We start from the raw sequence: 25,158 nt of genomic DNA on the forward strand, positions 1-25,158 counted from the left end.
TGGCCATTCTAATAGGTAAATAATGGCATATATTGCTTCAGTTTGCAATTTCCTACTAACATATGATGTTAAGCCTCTTTTCATATGAGTGTCTGCCATCTTTATATCTTCTTTGATGAGATGTCTGTTCAGATCTTTTGCCTACTTTTTAATCGGGTTGTTTGGTTTTTATTTTGAGTTTTAAGAAGTTTTTGTTTTTTGGGTTGTTTTTTTTTTTTGGTATATTTTGGACACAGTCCTTTATCAGATATGTATTTTGCAAATATTTTCTTTTGGTCTGTCTTGTTTTTTCATTCTTTTAATATTTATTTAATACACTAAGGGCCTCAAAGGTCGCAAATGGCTCAGGCCTTTCTTGACTTCTGAGGGAGTAGAGATGAGGTACTTAACCCAAATAAGACTTTCTGGACCTGTTTGGCCATGATATGTGTGTGGCTCTGAGTCACTCAGGACCACTAGTCACTGGGGAACAAGTAAAAAAAAAAAAGGTCATAGCACCCTACCATACACCACCCAAAAGGCATTTCACATACTTTATTCCACATCTAGCTTATGAAGCAGATCAGATCATTTAGATGGTAAGTAACCTATCAAATCTATCACGGATCAAACAAGTTAAGCAAACTGTCTAGGGTCTTACATTTATTCCGAAGCAGAATTGAGACTCAGCCACATGACACCTCGGGGCCAGATGGAAGCTCACCTGTCTCAGGGCAGGTCTCATGAAGGATGGACAGCAGAGCAAAGGACTGCACTGCGAGGGTGCTGGAGCCTGAGGCTCACTCTGCGCCAAAGTGGAGAGCTGCCAGGCTCCCTTCTCAGAGGGGAGGAGGGGAAGTGCTCACATTAAGATGCATCCAGAGCGGCTGTTTGGTGTGAAGCAGGATGTCAGTGGGCAGCCGAGGATATGGAGAACAGGCTCTAATCTTTGAGGGAGAAGAAGCACAAAAATGAACAGGGAATTAAGGGTCCAGCCCAGCAGACTGGGGTCAGCACGAGGCTGCAAAGGAGCCCAAATGCACAAACCCCAGGCGCGGGGCTATGCGCTGGCTCGCAGCAGAGTTGTGGGCGTTCCCAAGAGTCCATAATGAGGGTATTAGACTGGCCGGGCCATCACAGCATCCCCGACATGGGAGAACAAGGCCAGTCCTGCGCCACCAGTGGGTGAGTCTGGGCCTGTCTTGTCAGGGACAAGCTCAGGGTCTGCCCATGGCTAAGGCTTCAAGGTAAACATCTCAGAGCCTGCCATTGAGGGCAGCAGGAAGAAGGCTCCAAGGTGGTCAGAAACCCCAAGGGAAGCTCGAACTGTAGCCCAGAACGTGGGGAAGAAAACTGAGAGCCCAGTTATCAGAAGGGAGGACCTCAGAGGGACTACTTGATGCTTGTTTTCAGTGCTGAGCTGGGGATCCTGAAACTCCTGTGACCTCAGGATCATCCCAGGGATGAGCATGGGGCTGAGGCTGGAGGTGGGGCGAGGTGGGCCATAGAAACAAGCCGAGATAGCTCACCTGTGAGAGACCAGCAGCTGGGACACCACGGGAAGAAGACTTGGACAACAGACCTACAGACCAATCACATCCTACAAACTGAAAGTCCAGCTCCTTCAGGACTCAGGTCCTGAAAAGCAATATATCAAACAGAAATTTTGTAAATCAACTGACACTTAAAGAGGCCTAGGGGGATTTGTTGTTAAAAGGAAATAATACAGCGAATGCCTTTTGTAAGGTGAATCATTATCCCCTAATCATTATTACTGTTGCTATTTTTGGAAATCTGGTTTTAATCCATTGATTTTAAGTAGAGCATTCTTTTAATCTGATTTCCTTCTATCAGAGAGTAGTATGTATATATTATATATGTAATATAATATAAATATTTATCTGACATTTAAAAAAAAGATGCTACTAATACATATTGATTTGAGCACAATTTAAATTTTAATCTTTACAGTAATATCCATTAAACTAAAAAAAAAAAATGCTCTAAACTGAAAGTTCCCAAACTTGACTATACACAGAATTAAACTGGGAGTGTTAGAGAACACAGATTCCTGGGTCCCACCTCTTGAGCTTCTGAATCAATGGGAAACAGAGGAAGGCTTGGGGTATCCCTGATGGGGGCTCATGGCTTAGACTCTTTTGTGCAGCCTTGGAGATTGAGAGCAGATGGAGGTTAACACAGAGAAGATCATGCCACTCCCGTCCCAGGCCCTCCCTCACCCAGTGCCCACGGGAAAGAGATTTCCAGCTTATGATGAACACAGTGATCCCACGATGGTGAAGGGGGTGGGGGCACACTGGGCTAACAAAGTGGTCTCCTGAACCAAAGGGTGGGCAACTGCTGTGCAGCCCGGTGTGGAGGCAGACCCCGGTCACAATAGGTCCCTCGGCTCCTGGAGAGGACCTCTAGGTATGAGGCAGGGGGTGTGACTGTGCCAAAGGGGCTGTGAACTTTATCTAGAATTCCAAGAATGAAGTTCTATATCCACTTCTATGTTACCTAAAAATTATTAGGGGAAAACTGAATATGTCCCTGTGGTAACAAGATAAGAAGAAGGTGCATGCCTCCACCCACAATGATGTCTACGTCCTACTCCCTGAAACTGGATAGGTCAGGTTACATGCAAAAATTGATGGCTGCTAATCAGCTGACCTTGAGATGGGGAGATTATCCTGATTATCTGGCTGGGCCCAATGTCATCACAAGGGTTCCTAAAAATGGAAGAGGGAGGCAGGAGAGAGCCAGAGAGGAGCTGTGTGAGAAGGACTCCTCATGGCTGGAGAAATGGGGCCACAAGCCAAAGAATGTGGGTGGCCCCTAGAAGCTGGAAGAGCCATGAAAAGGAGCCGGAAGGGATCACAGCCTGGCTGACTCCCTGATGTTAGCCCAGGAAGACCTTTGTCAGACTTCGACCTCCAGAACTGTAAGATAATAAATTTGTGTTGTCTTAAGCCACTAAATCTGGGGTAATTTTTTTTTTATAGCAAGAATAGGAAACTAATACAATGTCCATGACCAAGTTCTTAAAATTTTTTCTGTTTTGAATGAAAGAAAAGGAAAGCCAGAACTTAAAGTCTGACAGCTTGCCACGTCTTTCTATCTCAGGGCCCTGAGAGCCATCTCTAATATTTTACTTTTCTCCTCTTTGAAGAGACAAAGAAGATTCTATATCTAAGATAACCAGGCTCACTAACTGGGCCAAGTTTTTAACATAGTATGATAGGATTGTTGGGAAGATCCAGAATCCATATTTTTTAAATCTCCCTCGGTGTCTCTAAGTATGCAGCCAAGTTTGCAAACCACTGGTCTAAAATTTAAATTCTAAACCACATAATTATGAGTGGCTGCATGCCTGGAGAATGAGTACAGTGGATTGTTATTAACCTGAGAGGGCATAACAGTGTGGTGTCCACAGAGACTAGGCCTGGTGATGCAACATTTCATCAATGACCTGGATAATGAAATGGTGAGCATGATCATTAAATGTGAATGCGGTACCAACATGGAAAACAGGCAGAGGAGGGCATTTTAATTAATTAATGAGGGTTGTGAGGATGGAGAGCATATTGATTCCAAGGACAGGTGACAGCAGGGTGAGGAAGTGCCAGAGGAGTTGCTAGGAAGGGAATGAAGTTCAGTGAAGGCAGAATAATACACATTTTGTAGACGGGAAGGAAATAGCACAATAACGGGCAGGGCAGGGGGCAGACTCTCAAATTAGAGAAGGCTCCTGAAGTCAAGCTCATCACGGAGTTGGGGGAGCTGGGGGTGCCGGAAGGCCACTCGGCCTGGGCCTCTCATTCAGAGACCCTGACATTTCCAATTCTGACATCAGTTTGGTATCTGATAAAGGTATTCATTTGTTAATGTAAAGCTCACCATAGTTTTATAATCTCATTTTTGCGACTGTTCCTTTTTTAATGTGCTGGGAGCGCTCAAAAAAATGAAAGCGGCCCACATGTCTCAGCTTCAGGAGTCCTGACTAGCGATCACGGGGAATCACAGATTCAGGACTGCAAGCATGGGTGTGAGGCCACAGAATGTTTTGGGGAGGATTCCAAAAGGAGGAGCAAGCAGTGAGGGCCTCTAGCCAGCAAGGCTGGGGGAATTCAAATCCTGAGAGGAAAGATTTACTTAGGTTTTTCCTGAAGAATGTATTAATAGATATTTTTTGATTTTCTGGACTTTCCCCCCACCGAGAGTCAGACATGCATATAATCTAACATGCAAATAGTTCTATAAGGCTTGCAATGAAAAACAGTGCCTCCTTACCACTTTCCACACTTTGACCTTTTCTGGATAGTTCTTTCGGTATTTACCTCCAAGTCTCTAAATGAGCATACTTGAAATACTTTTCCTTGCTTTCTCATTGTTGGCCATTGTCTGATTTGTCCCCAGGATAGAAGATAAGGATTTGGTGTCTTTCCTCCTGCTGCCGCCACCACACACGTTCGTGTTTCCCCACCTCCCACTCGTCCAACATGGGCTCGCATTGCACTATAATCTTGGTGATGTGAATACTCAGTGTGTGCGCTACTGTGACCACGGAAACTACTCACAGATGAACTATAGCAAATTAGGATAACTCTTCCTTTCCTGCACACTGTTTCGTTTTTTTGTTTTTTGGGGTTTTTTTTTTGTCTCTGGAGCTGTTGTTTTCCATTAGCTTCATCTTCTGCGTATTTATGTTTGCCATTTGTCTATGTCTGCTGTCAAGTCTTTCAGAATCTAATTCAGAATTCAGGTATTCTAATAATCTCACCAGTCTCTCAAAAAATCTCTCCCCGAAGCTTTCTAACATGCTGCAGCCTGGACCTGAGATAGAGCTCTCACCTTGGGACCTCCCTTCTCCAGCATCCCAGGGACGCGTCCCTCCTGGGTGGACTCCGTCATCTCTCTATTTGTTCCTCATTGACACGTGTTCTGGGGACTTCCTGAGGCAGAGGTATAGGATATGAATTTTTGAAAATTTGTATGTCTGAAATGGTTTTAATCTACCCTGGCATTTGATAGATAGTTTAGGCTGGGCACATATAGGATTCTAAATTGGGAATCATTTTCTTTGAGAACTTTGAAGGCTGTTGCCGGGTGGCCTCCAGGGTTGCCGTTGAAGAGTCTGGACCCATTCTGATTCATTATCCTTTATATAGGACTGATTTTCTCCTCTTCCTTGGAAGCTTGTAGCATCTTTTCTTTGTCCTCATTGTTCCGAGATTTCACCTTGGTGTGAGTCTATTTTCAATCCTTGTGTGGGCATTGGGTGACCCTTTCATTCTAGAAATGCATGCTCCTCTGTTTCGAGAAATATTTTTGAATCACATCTTCAATGACTTCCTCTCTTCTGGTTTCTCTGTGCTCGCTTTTTGGAAATCTATTTTCATATATTAGGTTTCCTGTTCTAGATTCTTTTTTCTCATCTTTCATTTTTCCATTTCTTTCTCTTTTGCTCCAATTTCAGGGAAATTTACTCTTCTTTATTTTCTAAACTCTTTTTTGAAGTTTTACTTTTATATTCCTATTTCTAATTTCCAAGAGGTCTTATCTGTTACTGAATGCTCCTTCTTCTAATATTTTATTTGTATTTGCTGGTTATATATCTTAACTCTGAGGACATTAATTAGACGGTATTTGACATTTTCTTCAACCTGCACACTCTCTCTTTTCTCCAAGTTGCTTTTTCCTGTTCATTCTGGTCTCTGTTTTTCATGTGAGGGGCTTCCTTCAGTATTTGGTAAACCTGGATTGTGTGCTTCTACTTAAGAATGGGGGCTGAAAAGCAGAGTGGAAAGACAGAACCTGTAGGGGCTTTTGACCAGAGACTCCATTGCGTATTCTGGCTGGGCTATTTGGTTGGCAGATGCCCACATCAGTCTCTTCAGTTTTTCCTCTTGGGAAGACCAAATTCCCCAGAGAGGATTCTTTCAGGTTTATGCCCAAAGGATATAATTCTGGCTGCAGGCATTGTGGGAGCACAGCGGGAAAAAAGTGGTGGGTCCCATCTCCATCTATTCACTTAACCTGTCTGTTTTTACTACAGCACCCAGTCCTCAACTCTGCCCTATGTGCTGCAATCTACAGACCCCTCTTCTAGTCTCTCTGTGGTGGGGAAAGGGGCACTGGCCTGGCTGTGCAGAGAGGGGAGGAGATCTAGGAATCTAATTGCTTCCTAAAAGAACTTTGAATTACTGCTTCTTGTTTTAGCTTGCCCCCACCTCTTTTCCAGAGGTGTCTGGTGCAGCCTATCCCTGAGGTTTTGGGGAATTCTTGTTGGTTTCTCAAAATTTTCCACTGCTAGTTTAAGACTCAGTTTTCCTCTGTTTGCTATGTCATTGGCCACATTTCTTACTTTCCAGTTTTTGAAATTTTGTTGTTACGGGGAATTAAAAAAATTTTTGTTGCTAGTATTTCTTCCCTTTAAAAAAATTCATTTACTACCTTTTTTTTTGTGGGAGTTCACAAAAAATAGAAAAGGAAGATGTATGCTTGTTCAATTTCCCACCTTTACCTAGAAGATTTATTCCTCACTCTTTATTTTTTCCTATAATTTTATTTTTAAATCAATATTAGTTTATTAATTATTATTCATTGTTTCCCTTTTCAAGTTAAGACATTCTAGTTGCTTTTTTCAAAGCAGCTATTAAGAGTATAGCACACAGCAACCATGAAATAATGATCAGCCTTTTTAGGGCTCTGAGAGCTCCCTAAATGCTGACCTCTGTAGTAGGACCATGTGCACACCTGTGTATTTACTAACGAGACAGCTGCAGCCTACCTGGAGAAGATCATATGCCCACAAGACCAGTAAATAGCAATACACCTCAAGAAGGAAACGAAGTAGGTCAAAACGAGTCATTGGCAGTCATGTGACATTTCTCTATCTCAGCCCAGAGAATTCCAAATTTGGTGGGACATGTGAGTTATCCCACTCATAATGAAATCTCTGAAGCAGCGCTCTCCAAATTTTTTGATTGAGATCCTTATAAGAAAAACATTTTCAACCTACCCTCAAATATGTAAATTTATTTATTTGCAAATTATACATACTTACTATAGCAATAGTACATATACAATATTAATACATATACAAGTAGAGATTTGTAAGGATGCAATAGGAAAAAAAATCAGAGGTCCTAGTATTTTCTTTTGGTACCCCAGCAAATCATCTCACACACCAGGGAATTCTCAATCAGGATGAGCTGAGGATCAGAACACCTGGGAAGGTTTATCAAAAAGACTCTTACCCAAGTCCTACCTGGGTATTCTGAATCAGAACTACTTGAGGATATTTTGAAAAAGTTTCCCTGCGATTCCCACATGCACCTCTGGTTAAGAAACACAGCTCTACAGATTTAAAAATTAGAGACCTTAAAAAAACTGTAAATAGTAGTCAAATGGCTACCCTGAGTTGCAAAGAGCAGGCAATTAATACAGGGAAGTGAAAGACAACCTACAGATTAGGAGAAAATATTTGCTAACCATGTGACTGACAATGGCTTAATCTCCAGAATATATAAATAGCTCATACAACTCAATAATAAAAAAAACAAATAACCCAATCAAAAAATGGGCAGAAGACCTAAATAGACATTTCTCTAAAGAAGACATACAGATGGCCAATAGGCACATGAATAGGTGCTCAATATCGCTAATTATCAGAGAAATGCAAATCAAAACTACAATAAAATATCCCTTCGCACCAGTCAGAATGGCCATCATTAAAAAGTCTACAAATAATAAATGCTGAAGAGGGTGTGGAGAAAAAGGAACCCTCCTACACTGTTGGTGGGAATGTAATTTGGTACAGCCACTATGGAAAACAGTATGGAGATTCCTTAAAAAACTAAAAATAGAGTTACTGTATAATCCAGCAATCCCTTTCTTGGGCATATATCCAGAGGAAACTCTAATTCAAAAAGATACATAGTGAGTAGGAAAAGATAAATTGGGAGTTTGAGATTTGCAGATACTAACTACTGTATATAAAATAAACAACAAGTTTCTACTGTATAGATATATATTTAAAATTTTAATTAAAGAAAGGAAAGATATATGCACCCCAGTGTTCACAGCAGCACTATTTACGATAGCCAAGACATGGAAGTAACCTAAGTCATCAACATCAAGATATCCAGATGACTGGATAAAGAAGCTGTGGTATATATGTACAATGGAATACAATTCAGCCATAAAAAGGAAAGAAATACTGCCATTTGCAACAACATGGTTGGACCTAGATATTATCATACTAGGTGAAGTAAGTCATAGAGAGAAAGACAAATACCATATGATATCACTTATGTGTGAGATCTAAAAGAATGACACAAATGAACTTATTTATAAAACAGAAACAGATTCACAGACACAGAAGACAAACTTATGGGGCCAGCGAGAGATAAATTAGGAGTTTGCAATTAGCAGATACTAACTCCTATGGATATAAACTACTGTATGTAAACAACAAGGTCCTACTGTTTCACACAAGGAACTATATTCAGTATCTTATAATGACCTATAATGGTAAAGAATATGAAAAAGAATATATATATGTATAACTGAATCTCTGTGCTGTACACCAGAAACTGACACAACACTGTCAATCAACTATACTTCAATTTAAAAAAATACTAGAAGCCATTTGCAGCAACATGGATGCTCCTGGAGAATGTCATTCTAAGTGAAGTAAGCCAGAAAGAGAAAGAAAAATACCATATGATATCGCTTATATGTGGAATCTAAAAAAAAACACAAACAAAGCATGAATACAAAACAGAAATAGACTCATAGACATAGAATACAAACTTGTGGTTGCTAAGGGGGCGGGGGGTGGGAAGGGACAGACTGGGATTTCAAAATTGTAGAATAGATAAACAAGATTATACTGTATAGCACGGAAATTTACACAAGATCTTATGGTAGCTCATGGAGAAAAAAATGTGACAATGAATATATATACATTCATGTATAACTGAAAAATTGTGCTCTACACTGGAATTTGATACAACATTGTAAAATGATTATAAATCAATAAAAATGTTAAAAAAAATACTAGGAAATGTGTAGTGTGATTAAATATCTGGATTATCACAGACCTCAGAAAACATTGTCTCCCTCACTTCCATATTCATCCTCTCCTTTCACTTTTTAGTATAACTTTAACTTTTCTGTTGTAAACAATATTCATTTTAGAAAATATAGATAAGCAAAAAGAAGAAAATAAAAACTCATCTAGAATCCTACCAGTCCAAGATAACACTTAAATTTTTTATTTATAGCTTACCAGATATTTATGCCAACATATATTTAAAAGAGAAATGATACGGCACACGTTGTTTTTAACCTGACTTTTTTTCACCTGGTAATAATAATCTATCCTTGACAACAAGAAGTAAAAGCAACAGTGGTGAGGCAGCTGGTGTGCATGCTCAGAGCAGGCAGTAAGACTTAGAAGCCGCCTGAGTCCAGCTGAACCGCTGGGTCCTCCGACTAACATTCTCTACCCTCCCCCTTGGGATCCTTCCTTAGTTGGTGTCTTTATCTCTAGCTCAGTTTGCTTTCTACATGTGCTTTCTCTTTCTCTTTTCTTTTACCTCTTCCCTCATCTCTGTTCACTAAAGCAATTGAAGTCTTGTGGACAAGGGTTAATATTTGACAGAATTAAACTTCCCGATAATTTGACAAGGGGTGCATTACCAGGGAGCTGGAGAGACAGCTGCACCCTCCTCCGCAAAGGGGATTTTCTGAGCAAGCCCAGGCAAGAGCTTTCTGTTCTTGATGACTATCTGTTATTTCCACTTGGGAGCCCAGATTAAAGCTGCTTATTTGCTTTCTAAGCAAGGTGTGGCCAGAAGCAGCCAGGGGTGCCCAGCTTGTCAGAGGAGAGCCATTTCAGGGAATTGAAACCAAGGGAGATGGCACTGCAGTTGACTCAAGGCAAAGTCTGAGGAGGAGGCAGGCTCGACAATCCAGAACGAGCCAGCCACACTGCTTCCACTGGGAGGGGTAATCTGTTTTCCCACTGGCATTATAAAACCAGTTGCAGAAAACCAGTTCCTCTTGCTTCAGGAATCCTCTGAATGCTGGTTACCCTCTCAGGGCTCTTCAATCTGCTGCTGAAGACATTTCTATCTATAGTTATTAATCCACTGATAGTGAGGAAAGTTTCTGAACTTTAAAAACATCAAGCTGACATGAAAGAAAGCCAGCCCTTTCCACCATAATAGAGCCAAACTGTGTCTTCCAGAGGCTGTGGAAAATTGTTGTTTTCATTAAATGCAACTCATTGCCCCCAAACCAACAATGTTCTTAGGAATGAAACCGGCATTGGCTTCATTGATTATAAGAGCCTACATTAGCCAGCTCTCGAATAGCACTCTGCTGTGGAAGATTCTAGAAAATGAGTAGAAAGTGATTCACTCCCCGCCCTCACCCTCAGTACCAACTCCCACCAACACCACCAGCAACATCAGCTTTATCAGTTTTCAGTTGGAGTTGGGGGGGTGGCCCAGGCTTGTGCTTCTGCTCGGAGACACTTCAGGAGGACAGCAATTAAGGGCTTTAACAGGGGTGTTAGTCATGGTGGGTGGGACTCTCCTGTCATCTGCAGAAGCAGAGCCAAGGAAGCTGTGATAGCTGAGGAAAGGGAGGGCCCCCCACCACACACCCTTTCCCTTTCCCAGCAATAGCTACTTAATAAGCAGCACTTAGCACGTGTATAAGGTCAGAAAGGAGGTAAGAAACAGAGAAAAAGATATTTTGACATAGATATGTCCAGAAAAGATCTTTTGTAGGAAAAACATCTCTGACCTATGGCAGAGTTGAAAATTTAAATTAAAAAAATTTTTTTTCCTTTGAGAAATACTGGAAAATTCCTTCCTCTCCCCAGGGAAACAAATCTTTACTTGCAGTGGCACCTGAAAGTCCACCATTAGTGACTCATTCCTTTGTGTATTGTGGGCAACCTGGCATTTAAGAGGCCTACATCAATATGTGGATACTTTCTATGAGGCCAGCTGGTGATTCTCGCTGGAATTCTTGACTGAGTTTTGAATGCAGATTCCTGGCGCACACACACACATACTCCATCCCCCCAGCCCCTACTATAACCACGACCTTTAGCCAATAGGTGGTTCTCCAGGTCTCTGGTGTCTTAGTCATCTCAAGCTATAACAAAATACCACAGACTAGGTGACTTAAACAACAGGCATTTATTTCTCACAGTTCTGAAGGGTGGAAGTCCAACATCCAGGTGCCAACAGTTTTAGTTTCTGGTGAGAACCCGTCTTGGCTTGCAGATCACCAACTTCTTGCTATGTCCTCATATGGCTTTTTTTTTTTTTTTTTTTGGTTCGTGCACATGGAAAGAGCATGCTCTCTCTGCCTTCCTTTTCTTGTAAAGACACTTATCCCATCATAAGGGTCCTACCCTCATGACCTCATCTAAACGTAATGATCTTCCAAAGGCCTCACCTCCAAATAACATCACATTGGGAGTTAGATCTACAACATATGCATTTGGTGGGGACACAAACATTCAGCCCATAACAACTGGCTTCTGATAGGCCCTTGGGGTAGTTAATTTTAGTTTCTACTTTTGCAGGTTAGCAAATGATTTCCACCGTGGTTGGTGCTTTGATTGCCTCAATCAGAACTGACCATCTATAATTAAGGATGAAAGCAATGGAAAACTGGAGAGAGTAGTTTTTAAAATGCTGACACTTTAAAGGGGTGGGTATATGAGAGTCAACACTCACCTTCCTGCACTGAATCCATGGCCCGTTCCATATCCTGTATTTTTCTTTTCTCCCTGCTTTCTCTCCTGGTTCATTCCCCTTCTGCTCCTCAAAGGGCAAAAATATTAAGGATGCAATTTGTGCTTGTGTTATATGTACTTACTTAATCGTCTTGTACTTCCTTTACGTAATATAGGTTTACTATTTCACTTGGGGATGGAGTTACTGCAATGTGTTGGCCTTTTTTACTTGATGGGCCAGTGGCTATGACAAGAAAAAAGATCCTTTCCTCTGTCTTGTGTCCTTAAGAGTAAAGGAATCGTCTATCGGGTGCTGATGGTCACAGGACCACCTGGAGAGCATGAGAGGGTGGTAAGGGGTGAACTGGGATTTTAAAAAACAAGACCAATGACAAGATTCCCCTACCTCTCAGTTTTGCAAAGAACAAGCTTCTATTATGCTGAAGTCAGTTCTGGTCAACAATCCATAGTGAGGAAACAGCAGCTGAAGGTCCCCCAGGTTGTGCTCTTATACCCTACCTAAGATTTCCCTTGGGTGGGGATGTACTTGGAGCCGAGAGTCATTCTACAGGGTTGGGACAACACAATGTGCCTCTCTTACCTGCTGGCCTCCTTTTCCCCACCTCAGTACATACAGGTGAAACCAAGTTGAAATTAACACCAAGCACCCCACAAAGGGTAAAGAAGCTAAAACAGGGCCACAGAGGCAGAGGATGTGGACAGAAGAAGTGGGGAGGCCATTTGGGTTCTTTAGGTGTTTAAGAGTACTTTGGAGAATTATGTTGCTTTTATTTTCCTAACCCTCTTCTCCATTAGGCTGCCCATCCCAGCGCCTCAGCAGCTCAGCACCCCAGTCTGAGGATACGGTGCAATGCCGTATGGGCAGACAGCCTGGGCCACTCACCTCCCCAGACCACCAAGGCTCTTGTTTGCTGGTTCCACACCATATCCGGAGACCAGCATGTGACAGAGCCACAACCTCCCGTCACCCTGCCAGCTGTCTGCAGTTCCTCCTTTTTTTTTTTTAATCTCCTAACCAGATAAACAATGACTGTTGAAGCATCCCACCATCTACAGATTCTGAGCCAAGGTTAGCTTTGGTTAAGAGAAAATTCTCTGTTCTCCAGAACAGTGGTCAAATAGTTTCATTTTATGGGTAGGAAGTTTACTTTCTCTGATATGGACTATAAAATACATTAGTCACCATTCCTGTTTTCGTTCTGTGTAGCTATAGTTCATAGCAAAATCTATGCTACCCAAGAAATAGACAAGGAACTTCTTGATAAAGGAAGGAAGGAAGGAACCGAGGAGTTGAACGCAGAGGCTCCAAAAAGTAGCTTAGTTCTGCACTCAATTCCTCCTCTTATTTATGTGACTTACCCTCTCCCTAAAAAAAGAACAACAGGAACAGCAAAATCAACAAACTGTGAGCAGTTTCCCATCTGTCCTCGTGTCCCCTATTCCACCCTTGCCACACAGAATATTTACTAGGAAATTAAAACAAAGAGAAATCTACTGTTTCAAGCAGGAAGGAGCATGACTCTACTGTCCCAAAGACAGGAAGAGCTCTCTTTTGTCTCAATGGCAGATACCAATCCTCCCAGCTTTCTCTTCTATAACTTAATGTCTAAAGATGGCATTTCAGGGTGGGTGGATATAGCTCAGTGGTAGAGTGTATGCTTAGTATGCACAAGGTCCTGGGTTCAATCCCCAGTACCTCTATTTTTTAAAAATAATTAATTAATTAAAATAAATTAGGAAAAAGAAAACCCTTAAGGATGGGTTTCAAAACATAAAACAGCAGAGGAAAAGATGGGTTATCCAAAACATAATATTAAGGCAACCTTATAGCCACATGGGAAAAAAAATAGAATAAAGCTTATATGAAGCAAAGATTTAAATGTAAATAAGAAAACATAAAAGTATTAGAAAAAATGGGTTACATTTTAAAATACTTTTTAATAGTTTTTGGAGTGAGGATGTATTACTTAAAACCAAGAAGCCATAAAAGATTCTACTATATAAAACTGGTTTAAGTATATAAAATAACATTTTAAAATGCTTGAGAAAAACCACCAGAAACAAAGACAAAAGACAAATGATAAAATGGGAAAAAACTATTTGCAACTCTTATCGCAAAAGATGTCCCTTCTATCTCCTTCAGCTAAAAGTACTCCTAATTTTTTTGAATTTAGGTATGGTTGATTTACAGTATTATATAAGTTTCAGGTGTCCAACATAGTAATTCACAATTTTTAAAGGTTATACTCCATTTATAGTTACTATAAAATACTGGCTATATTCCTTTTGCCATACAATGTATTTTTGTAGCTTATTTATTTTATACATAGTAGTTTGAATTCTCTACCTCTGTCTTACCTCTCCCCACTTGCCCCTCCCCACTGGTAACCACTAGTTTGTTCTCTATTATCTGTGAGTCTGTTTCAGAAAGAATTCCCAAAATTTAATAATAAAAGCCTAATAGAAAAAATGGAAAAAAGGATAGAAGCAGGGAGTTCACAAAAAAAGGATGTAGAAATATCTTATAAACATAAAAAGATGCTCATCATTGATTACAGTAAAAGGAAAGGAAGTGTAAATCACACTGATAGATCATTTTTTCACTATCAGACTGACAAAGAACAAAAAGTCTGGTGACACACATTGTGGGTGGGGCTGTGAGAAAGTAAGCCCCTTACTCATCGCCAACGAGAGTGTAAATGAATACTGTCCCAACAGAAGGCAATTTAACGGTGTCTTCCAATTTCCAAATATGCACAACCTCTGCCCAACAATTCAGCTTCTGGGAATTGGCTCCACAGACATACCCACACATAGGAAGTATATGTGGACATATAGGAAGGCAAGGGAGGGACGCTCAAAGTAATTCACATTCATGTGTAGCTGGATTACATGCAACTGTAAAAGAAAAAAGGAAGTTCTGTACGTACTGGCATGGAACCATCTTCAGGATATTTTGTTAAATGAAGAAAAACAAGGTCAAAGCAGAGTGTATGTGTATGTTTAAATAGTCTAAGAACTTTTTATTTATTTACTTAAGAATTTTTAGAAAGTATACCAAAAAACCCATTAATGCTGGTGTTCCTTAGGGAAGGAAATTGTATGGCTGGGGGACAGAAATGGGAGGGAGACTTTTTACTGGATATTCTCTTATACTTTGTGAATTTTAAACCATATAAGTTGTTATCTTCTCAAAAATAAGATAAAATATTATAATGAAGAATAAATAAAGAGGCAGAAACCCATGAGCTTGAATGAACTTCAAAAAGAATGAGTAGGATGATAAATTTTCTGTTATATCAATTTCATCTCAATGTTTTTAAAAAATGAACAGGATCCCAACAGAGAATTAAAAACCAAGCTTGTTCTTCTACCCACCTGCCTCTGTCTTGGGGCATGATACTACCCTGTGTGCTGGTAAAGGTTTAACCCCAGAGAGAAAAACACTGATTTGTAGCAGCTGCCAACTTCTGTGGTATAAATATTCCCAATATTGAATAAAGAATTGGGACAAGACACACACAGTTTGCTCCTGTGAGTCAGCACAGTCTAGCTCCATTACACCACTGGCATCTACCCAGTTACTGAAACCAGCACCTCGAGAAACATCCTTGGTTCCTAGACCCTTTCTGTCCCTCTCCTTACTACCTGTTGCGTCCCCAGTAACCACTCCACTCCTCCCCCACTGAGCTAGAACCCTCATAGTTTGGGAGTGAATCCTATCCCCAGGGGGTGGTTCCAAATCACCTAACCCAACACACCAGTGGTACCTGTTGGTGCAGAGACATATATCCCTTGAGAGAGCCAGATGGACCCTGAGGCCCAAGTCAGGCCAATGAGATGTAAAAGGAGGTTTGCTAGAGGCACCTGAAAAGTTTCCCACTCTTCAGAGAGAGTGACAGGAAGAGATGGTCTCTAACCATCTTGTGCTGGTTTATTTTACGCATCAGCATGACTAGGCTACAGTACCCAGTTATTCAATCAAATACCAATCTAAGTGCTGCTGTCAAGCTTTTCCGTAGAAGTGATTAACATCTACTTAAACTGACCGTAAGTAAAGATTATCTTCATAATCTGCATTGGCTTCACCCAATCAGCTGAATGATCTTAACAGCAAAACTGATATTTCCCTGAGGCAGAAGAAGTTCCACCTGTGAACAGCAGCACCCACTCTTCCCCAGGAGTTTTCAGCCTGCCCTTCCCGATGGCCTGCACTGCAGATTTCAGACTTGCTAGTCAGCCCCGCAATCCCATAAGCCAACTCCTTGTAATAAATACCTCTCTCTCATATATATATGTATCTCCTTTTTCTGTTTCTCTTGCAGAACCTTGAATGACGCACCTTTTTTTCCTTTACAGTAGTTACCTCAATTCAGGATTGTATACTTTGCATTTATTTATATGTTTGTCAATACTCCTAGTTAGACTATATGCTTTACGTGCATAAGTGACTCATAAGTAGAATAGCTGGTCAAAGGTTATGCACATTTGGACGATGAGAAATACTGTTAGATCACCTTCTCTATGAGGAGCTACACTCTTACCTGATTATAGGCTTCGTGTCTTTGTATTACTATGTGTTCTCAGCACATAGTAGGTGCTCAATAGATATGAACAGAGAGAATTCTAGGAGGAGAAACATGAATTAAGGTAGGAAATCACGAAGGTATGCGAGGTTGTGGAGTTCCAATCATTACATATTCTTCTGGCTATCTAAACTTAGTGCCATTCAACTTTTGAATCACATTAATGATTCTTTTGTTCAGATTCCACACTGAACAAAACTCTTCTGATAGTCTGAGTTCCCTGATGGCCTGTCTACAGGGACTCTTCTCTGGTCAGGCCCACCTGACCCCAAACCAGCTTCCCAAACACCTGTATTCTTTATCATTCAGGAGGTTAAGCAGAACAGTCTGTCCCAGCAGGGGGAGGAAACAGCAATCATAACTGTGTCTAATTCACAGCTCCAATTCAGGGGAGAAGAGAAGAACAGAGCATGACGAGAAATCATCCAAGAGCTGGAAAAATGTTAAAACATCCGTATCTCTATGGAGATGGCACCCTTGTGAACCTTGCCTTCAAAGCTGAGCTGATCCCATATCAGCTCTTAGGAAGACAGGACAAGCACTTGCCTTGCTTGTTCCTAAACAGACTTAAGGCAGGCAGGCATTAATGGCCATCCTCCTTGACTAATGACAGGCCCAAAGTGGTAAAAGGAAGAGGTTGGTCCAGGATCACATAATTTTTATACAGAAGTCCAGAGACCAAACATTGGCTTTCTCAGTCTGAGTACAAAGCTTTTGCCAAAGAACCAAACTGAAGATGAGGCAGGAAGGACCTTTGATCCAGACAGAATGCTGAGTCCAGAAGACTTGAAGATAGTCTTGGGTTGAGACTAGAGTTCTATGATCTATAACTCAGTTTTTATGCTTGTGTACTTCCTTACTTCAGTCTCTTGAGCTCTTTTAAATTTTTTATTTATAATATAGAGTTGTAAAAGAGGAAGACTTGCAAATTGTAAAAGAGGAAGACTTTTTAGGTGATATCTTTTACTTATTTTTAATTGATATATAATTGAGTATGACATGTATATTAGTTTCAGGTGTACAACATTTGATATTTGTATTCAAAAAAGGAAAACTTGATTTCAGCCATAACGTAGGAGCTTATATTGAACCAACTGAAAACTGTTAACAGCTGGACGAAATATAGAACACACCATTTAAAGGCATTTGGAGCAAATCAAAACTACAATGAAGTATCACCTCACACCAGTCAGAATGGCCATCATTCAAAAGTCCACAAATAACAAATGCTGGAGAGGCTGTGGAGAAAAGGGAACCCTCCTACACCGCTGGTAGGAATGCAGTTTGGTGCAGCCACTGTGGAAAACAGTATGGAGATTCCTCAAAAGACTAGGGAATAAACTTACCATATGACCCAGGAATCCCGCTCCTGGGCATATATTCAGAAGGAACCCTACTTCAAAAAGACACCTGCACCCCAGTGTTCATAGCAGCACTATTTACAATAGCCAAGACATGGAAACAGCCTAAATGTCCATCAACAGATGACTGGATAAAGAAGATATGGTACATTTATGCAATGGAATACTATTCAGCCCCCAAACCAACAACATAACGCCATTTGCAGCAACATGGATGCTCCTGGAGAATGTCATTCTAAGTGAAGTAAGCCAGAAAGAGAAAGAAAAATACCATATGAGATCTCTCATATGTGGAATCTTGAAAAAAAAAAAAAAAAAGAACATAAATACAAAACAGAAACAGACTCATAGAGATAGAATACAAACTTGTGGTTGCCAAGGTGGGGGGGTGGGAAGGGACAGACTGGGAGTTAAAAATTTGTAGATACTGACAGGCATATGTAGAATAGATAAACAAGACTATACGGCATAGCACAGGGAAATATATACAAGATCTTGTGGTAGCTCACAGTGAAAAAAAATGTGACAATGAATATATGTATGTTCATGTATAACTGAAAAATTATGCTCTACTCTGGAATTTGACACAACATTGTAAAATGACTATAACTCAATAAAAAAAAATGTTTTAAAAAAAGATAAATAAATAAAGGAATTTGGAGAGTGACCAACACAGATGATTACTAAGAGAAGGCAGGAACATCAAGGTGAGCTCCATCTTCACCCTGGCCCAATTCGCAGGGCAGGGAACAGAGGACGTGGCAGCTACTCTATTACTCTGTTGGGCTAAGGAGACAGACTGGCGTTCAAAGCTGCCAAAGCAAAGGGACTCAGGTAGTAAAATCCTAGAGGGGAGGAAATTTCAGAGAAGTAGAACCCAGCAGGCTAGATGCAATCTCTCCTTGAGATGTTTGCCAGCTCCCAAGCTGAGCAAGCACAGCAGAGGCTGCAAGAAAACTAAAGGGAAGTAGCAGCAGGGAGGCTGAGGCTCTGCGCGGTTTTGCAGCAGTGGGGTACTGATGAGACAGAGCGGGGAGCACAAGGCACACCAAGGTGAAACAGCAGCGCTCAAACTCCTGGCTGAGACCTCGGAAAGGCCACAGCCCGCTACTGAAGGCAAAACTGAAAGCAAAACTGAAAGAAACCAAAGCTAATAGACTAACCCTTGCAGGATAAAGGTGACTTGGCACCTTACATTGATTTTCAAATGTTCAGCCAACCTTGCATATCTGAATAAATCCCACCTGATCGTGGTATATAATCCTTTTTATGCATTGGTGGATTCGATTTGCTAATATTGTGTTGAGGATTTTTGCATCAAAGTTCAGGAGAGATATTGGTCTGTAGTCTTCTTTCTTGTAATGTCTTTATCTGGTTTTGGTGTTAGGGTAACGCTGGCCTCATAGAACAAGTCAGAGAGTAAAGGTTTGTTTTTGTAAGTTCCCTTGAGAGATGGATGGTGGTGATGATTGCACAACATTATAAATCTGTTTAACACTGCTGAACATTACACTTAAGAATAGTTAATATGGTAAATTTTATGTTATGTATATTTTACCACATTAAAAGAAAAATTTCTTTTTAAAGTTTTTAAAGTTCTCTTGAGCTTTAGCTATACTAAGTGGTGGTCTATGTGAAACCAGGAGGGCCTTTGTTGAAGGATCCAGAAAGCTGTAGTAGAAAAGGAGCAGAAAGCCCTGGAGCCAAGGACTGCAGGGAGGAGCTCTGGCTGCTTGCTCCCCTGCTAGGTTAAAATCTACTTGGGAAGGTTATATACACAGTAATGAATATTAAATTCACAATGGAAAACATTATATTGCCCAAAAAAACCACCTTCGAGACAGTAAATGGAATTTTTAAAAAGGAATGTCCATGAGTCCTTTCCTTCCTCTAAACTAGGGTACACATTCTCTAACTCTTCTCCCACTTAAGATGGCCCCAGACGGGGGCGATGGATATGTGAAACACCTCACCATTACACGAAAAGACTCAGCATTTCACATTCAGGGAAAAGGTAAACACACCACATTGAAACCCTATTAATTTAAGTTCCCATAATTCAAAGACACATTATTCTATCCAAGGTTGACAAAGCATACCTTTGTAATGTGGAGACAGAGACTGCTGATCAAGTTAATGGTGTAGGAAAAATTGTGTTCAAGGTAGGAACGGAGGAAGGAATGATTTGGACTTACTTAAAAGGAACAAATACTTCAAGCCCATGAACAATTACGGTAAAGCCTCATTAAGTTGAACTTTACCAGTTTGATATTTGTACCAAAATTCAGTGCTAGTGCTGAATTTTACTTTTACTAATTACAATCTCTCCTCAAGATAAAAGAGTAGTTTAAAGGCTCTCCTCCTTTGATTTCTCAAAACACCATTAAATACAAATTAGTTATGTTTTTACAGGTTCTGTAAAATTCTGAATACCCTCTGTTTTAACACACCATCAATTACAGTTTACCATTAAAAACACTATTTTTAACACAGAAACTATTTTTAAGACCATTCTAATTTTGGAAACAGTAAACCTGAAAAATGTCCATCTTAGAGTTAAATCTAAGCCCATTACTCCTTTCTGATCTTTAGACCCTTATAATCCAACTGCCTGCCAGACACGACTGCCTCTATTTAAACACCCCTGAAATTTCATTTTTCATCCCATCAATCCCCTTCACCCAAATCTGCTTCCATTTCTATTATCAATTTCTATTTCCATTATCAAAACCTTGCTCAAGTCAGAAACCTTGATTCCTCCTTCCCTCTCATGCTCCACATCCAATCAATCACCAAGTTCTATTCATTGCACCTCCTAGATATGTTTTGACCCCATCCACTTCCCAATATCCCCACCGCCCACATCCTTGCTCACGTGGCCAGCCCCTCTCTCCTGGAAGACTACAGCAACCTCCCACTCATCTCCTCCTCACTGCAGCTGAAGCAGCTTTTTTAAAACTGTGCACTTCAAATCTTTTCAATAGTTGCACAAGGCCCTTAGAATAAAACGCCAAATCCTTATTATGGTCTCTGAGGCCCTTTGCAGTAGGGACTGGTTTGTTTTCCACCATCTCCCCAGTTCATTTGCCTCCTTGCTCTAAAAACTGCAGCTGTACTGACTTCCTCCAGTTCCTGAAGCATTGCGGGAAGGGTGTGACCCACTGCTGATCTCTCTCACTTCCCCTTTGTTTAGCCTATGTGTACATATCCTTCAGGCCTCAAGCTAAAACGTCCCTTCCTCAAAGAGGCATTCCCTGACCCCAATTAGATCAGATCTTCTTTCGGTGCTCCGAAAGCACAATGTTCCTTCATTGTCATAACACACATCACACTCATAACCATTTGTTCAAATCTATCTTCCCTACTAGAGGCGAAGCTATGTTCCTGCACTAAGCTTAATGCCTGGCACACAGTGAGATCTCCTTAAAATTTTGATAAATGTATTAAAGAGTAATGTCATTAAAGAAGAAATGTCTTAGAGGATAAAGTCACATACATGCTGCTTAAGAATATGGACTCCGATGCTGGAGAGGCTATGGAGAAAAGGGAACCCTCCTACACTGCTGGTGGGAATGCAGTTTGGTGCAGCCACTGTGGAAAACAGTATGGAGATTCCTCAAAAGACTAGGAATAGACTTACCATAGGACCCAGGAATCCCGCTCCTGGGCATATACCCAGAAGGAACCCTACTTCAAAAAGACACCTGCACCCCAATGTTCATAGCAGCACTATTTACAATAGCCAAGACATGGAAACAGCCTAAATGTCCATCAACAGATGACTGGATAAAGAAGATGTGGTACATTTATAGAATGGAATAGTATTCAGCCCCCAAAACTGACAACATAACGCCATTTGCAGCAACATGGATGTTCCTGGAGAATGTCATTCTAAGTGAAGTAAGCCAGAAAGAGAAAGAAAAATACCATATGAAATTGCACATATATGGAACCTGAAAAAAAAAAACATAAATACAAAACAGAAACAGACTCATAGACATAGAATACAAACTTGCGGTTGTAAAGAGGGCAGGAGGTGGGAAGGGACAGACTGGGAGTTCAAAATGTAGAATAGATAAACAAGACTATACGGTATAGCACAGGGAAATATACACAAGATCTTATGGTAGCTCACAGAGAAAAAAATGTGACAATGAATATATGTATGTTCATGTATAACTGAAAAAATTGTGCTCTACACTGGAATTTGACACAACATTGTAAAATGACTATAACTCAATAAAAAAAATGTTAAAAAAAAAAGAATATGGACTATGGGACCAGTCTGCTGGGTTCATGGCCCCATTTTCCCACTTGTTAGCAAGGAGACAAATTATATAGTCTTTTTGCATCTTAGTTTTCTCTTTTTAAGTGGATACAGCAATGCTATCTGCTTCTCATAACTAAGGAAGTAATAGGACTGAATAAATTAGTATGTGTAAAGCACTTAGGACACTGTCTGGCACATAGTAAGCACTCAGCAAATATTAGTTATTATTATTATCTCATTATCTGTTCCAACAATCCTAGAAGGAATTATAGTCAATAAATTAAGGTACAGTAGAGTCTCCAGAATTTGAAGATAAGGTGAGGAAAGGGTCACTCTCTTGAGATGGAACTACCAAAAGTCAACATAGAAAAGCATAAATTCAACTGGAGAGGTCCTCCCTTCAGTAATGGATTGGATATAAGCTGCTGCAAATGAAGCTTTGGGAACCATCCAAATGAATCAAGGTATTAGGATTCATCTTCAGGCCCAGACTCCAAGATTATGAGATAATGCACATTAAGGGCACTTGGAAAATTATAAAGTATGATATAAATTTTTGTGGTTGTAATTGCTGTTATTAGCAGTAGAGTGATTCTATTGCCCAATCAATGGTACATATTGTAATTTGACTGTCTGAAGTAACACAATTGCTTGTAATCATGAGGACCTATTAGCAAGGCAGAGGAACTGAAGTGGGAAGGAAGAAATAGTTAATATTTATCCACCTCAATCCAATCAAGAGGAATGCTCGTGTGAGACAGGGAGGTAAAATTCATAGAACAAGTTTTCTCCTAACTCTTCACAAACACCTTGGTTCTAATTGACCATGCTCATCAAGCGTTTTTCCTCTGATCAGTTTTGCAGGTACCAGGGAAAGGAATACATTGGATGTGATCACTATGAAGTGGATAAATGTATTCGTTGTTTCAGTCATCAAATACTTATTGGGCCTCTAGCACAGGGCAGGCACCACACAGTGGTAGGTTAGTGGTAAGTAGTTCCTGCCTTCCTGCTAGAGGGGAGACAGACAGGTAAGTAATCACACAAATGAAAACATCACTGCTTCTTGTGCTAAATGCTACGTTAGATTAGAGGATTAAGAAAGGCTTTTCTGACACTTTAAGTGGGGCAATGGAATGAGGGAAAGCTGTCAGGCAGAAGGCAATAAAGAGCTTGATGTGTTTTGAGGATCTGCAAGGCCAATACAGACTGGAAGGATGGAGGGAGAGAAGGTCCACATGAAAGGAGCCTGGAGAGGTAGGCAGGGACCAGATCACAAAGGGCCTCAGAGGCCACTCAGGGGCAGTTTGGATTTGAGTACAAAATTTAAAGATAATATTAGACATGATGACATTTGTCCTTTAAAAAGGTCCTTCTACTTGCTATGCAAAGTATGGATTGGAGGGGGCATTAAAATGGAAATGGAGAGAGCAAGGAGGAGAATTTTGCAATAGTTCAGTCAAGGGATAATAGTCACTTGGACAAGTGTGCTGGCAGTAGACAGAAGGGGACAGATTTACAATATGTTTAGGAGACAGGATTATGAGAGCTTGGTGATAGACTGGACGTAGGAAAGGAGCCTGAAGGAGCAGTTCCAGGATTCTGGCTTGAGTAATTGGGTTGAAGAGTTACCACCTATTCACTAAAATGAGCAAAGAAGAAGGACAATAGATCAGATGTGGCTCTGGGTGGGAATGGAGATGTTACAGGGTGAAGAGGAGTTCAGTTTGAATATGTTTAGTTTGAGAAGCACGTGGATCTCCCAGGGGACGTGTCAAGTGACCATTTCAATATAGGGCAATGAGGCTTAGTAGAGAGATCTGGATTTTCCTGGACATTGGAGGGTCACTGGTGTATAAAAAGCTTCTGAAGCCTTGGGATTAGAGAGGTCACCTAGGGAGAAAATGTAGAAAAGAAGCAAAGAGAACTACCAGCCGCATGAGTCAGGTTTTTATAACCCATCAACTCGGGGTGGCTTAATAAGATCAGGTTTCTGAAATCAAATGACTTGATAATCATTTCTACCCACAAGGTGACTCCAGTAAGGTAGCCAGCCAAACCAAGCAGCAGACACTCCATCCATGACAATTTTCTTCTAAAACACAACAGATACTATTATCCCCATTTCACAAAGGGAAAAGTGAGACTACGAGAATTTAAGTTATTTGGTTAAAATTGCAGAATCAGTGACTGACAAACAGGACTGAGACTAAATTCAGGGCATGTCATTGCAGTTAAGAACTCTTTCCACCCTTCGAGAATAGATCCCTCCAGTCATCACAAGCTTGTGAAGAAACAGAGAAGTTAATGATCCTGGTAGGGAGGCCATAGAGCAAAGAAAGCTATCCAGCAAAATTAAATTCTAAACCCGTGGGAAGAAGAGTTCATCATGAACTCAGGGAGCTGATAAAGAGTCTGTGAACTGTTAAGGTTAAAGAGAAATTAGGATAGGGGAAAGGGGGACGGGGGGAACTCTCAGATTTAAGGACATAGTGAACCAAGATGCAGAGCACACCAGGGTGCAGAAAAGAGCTGATGGCAAATGGGCTCCGTTTCACACATCAACTCTAATAGATTGGTGGTGGCTCAGTGCAGGGGGATTAGCAAGATCCGTCCAAGGCAGGAAGTAAGGAAGAGGGGGCTGGGCTCCATGGTTACCTTACTCAGACAAGAGGAGCTCTGTGAGGGACATATTTGGAGAGCTAAAGTAAAGTCAAGATTATTTCTGCCTGGAAAGCCAGGCGGAAAATGTTGAACTTAGTTTACTAGTCTACAAGGAGCCTTTATAGATTATTGAAGAGGGAAGAAATACCAGGAAATCTTCAGGAAATGAGTATGTTGTTGTTGGTGGTGTGTTACCTAAGAGGGAAAAGGACTGGACTCCTAGAGGAAAATTAAGAAGCTGTTAGCTTGATGTAAATTAGTCCATTTTCAAACTTTCCTTAGCAGGGAATCCTTTCTAAAAATGAAATCTTACGTGAAATCCCAACATATAAAGCAAAAAAAAAAAAAAAAAAGTGGTCTTTTTATTAGGACAATTTATTTTATGGCTTTAAATATATAACATATGCTTATAATAATGTCAACCAAAAGATAAAGGAAGTTGACCAAACAAACACAGAAGTTTTAATTCTGGGGTGATGGAAGAGAGTTGCATCTTGTTCTAGCTTT

The 25,158-nt window shown here is 40.6% G+C and overlaps 1 long non-coding RNA gene across 1 annotated transcript in view; it reads right to left on the minus strand.

Annotated features, from left to right (window-relative positions):
- Window positions 1-709: 709 nt before the first annotated feature.
- Window positions 710-25,158, minus strand: part of LOC116668531 — a 40,666-nt gene continuing 16,217 nt past the window's right edge. Inside the window, exons 2-3 of the long non-coding RNA XR_004325655.1 lie at window positions 1,509-1,617; window positions 710-926 (exon numbers count right to left, since the gene is read on the minus strand). This is a non-coding gene — a long non-coding RNA (uncharacterized LOC116668531). The remainder of the gene's footprint in view (window positions 927-1,508; window positions 1,618-25,158) is intronic.

Source organism: Camelus ferus, chromosome 14 (genome assembly GCF_009834535.1).
Source record: "Camelus ferus isolate YT-003-E chromosome 14, BCGSAC_Cfer_1.0, whole genome shotgun sequence".
Lineage (NCBI taxonomy): Eukaryota > Metazoa > Chordata > Mammalia > Artiodactyla > Camelidae > Camelus > Camelus ferus.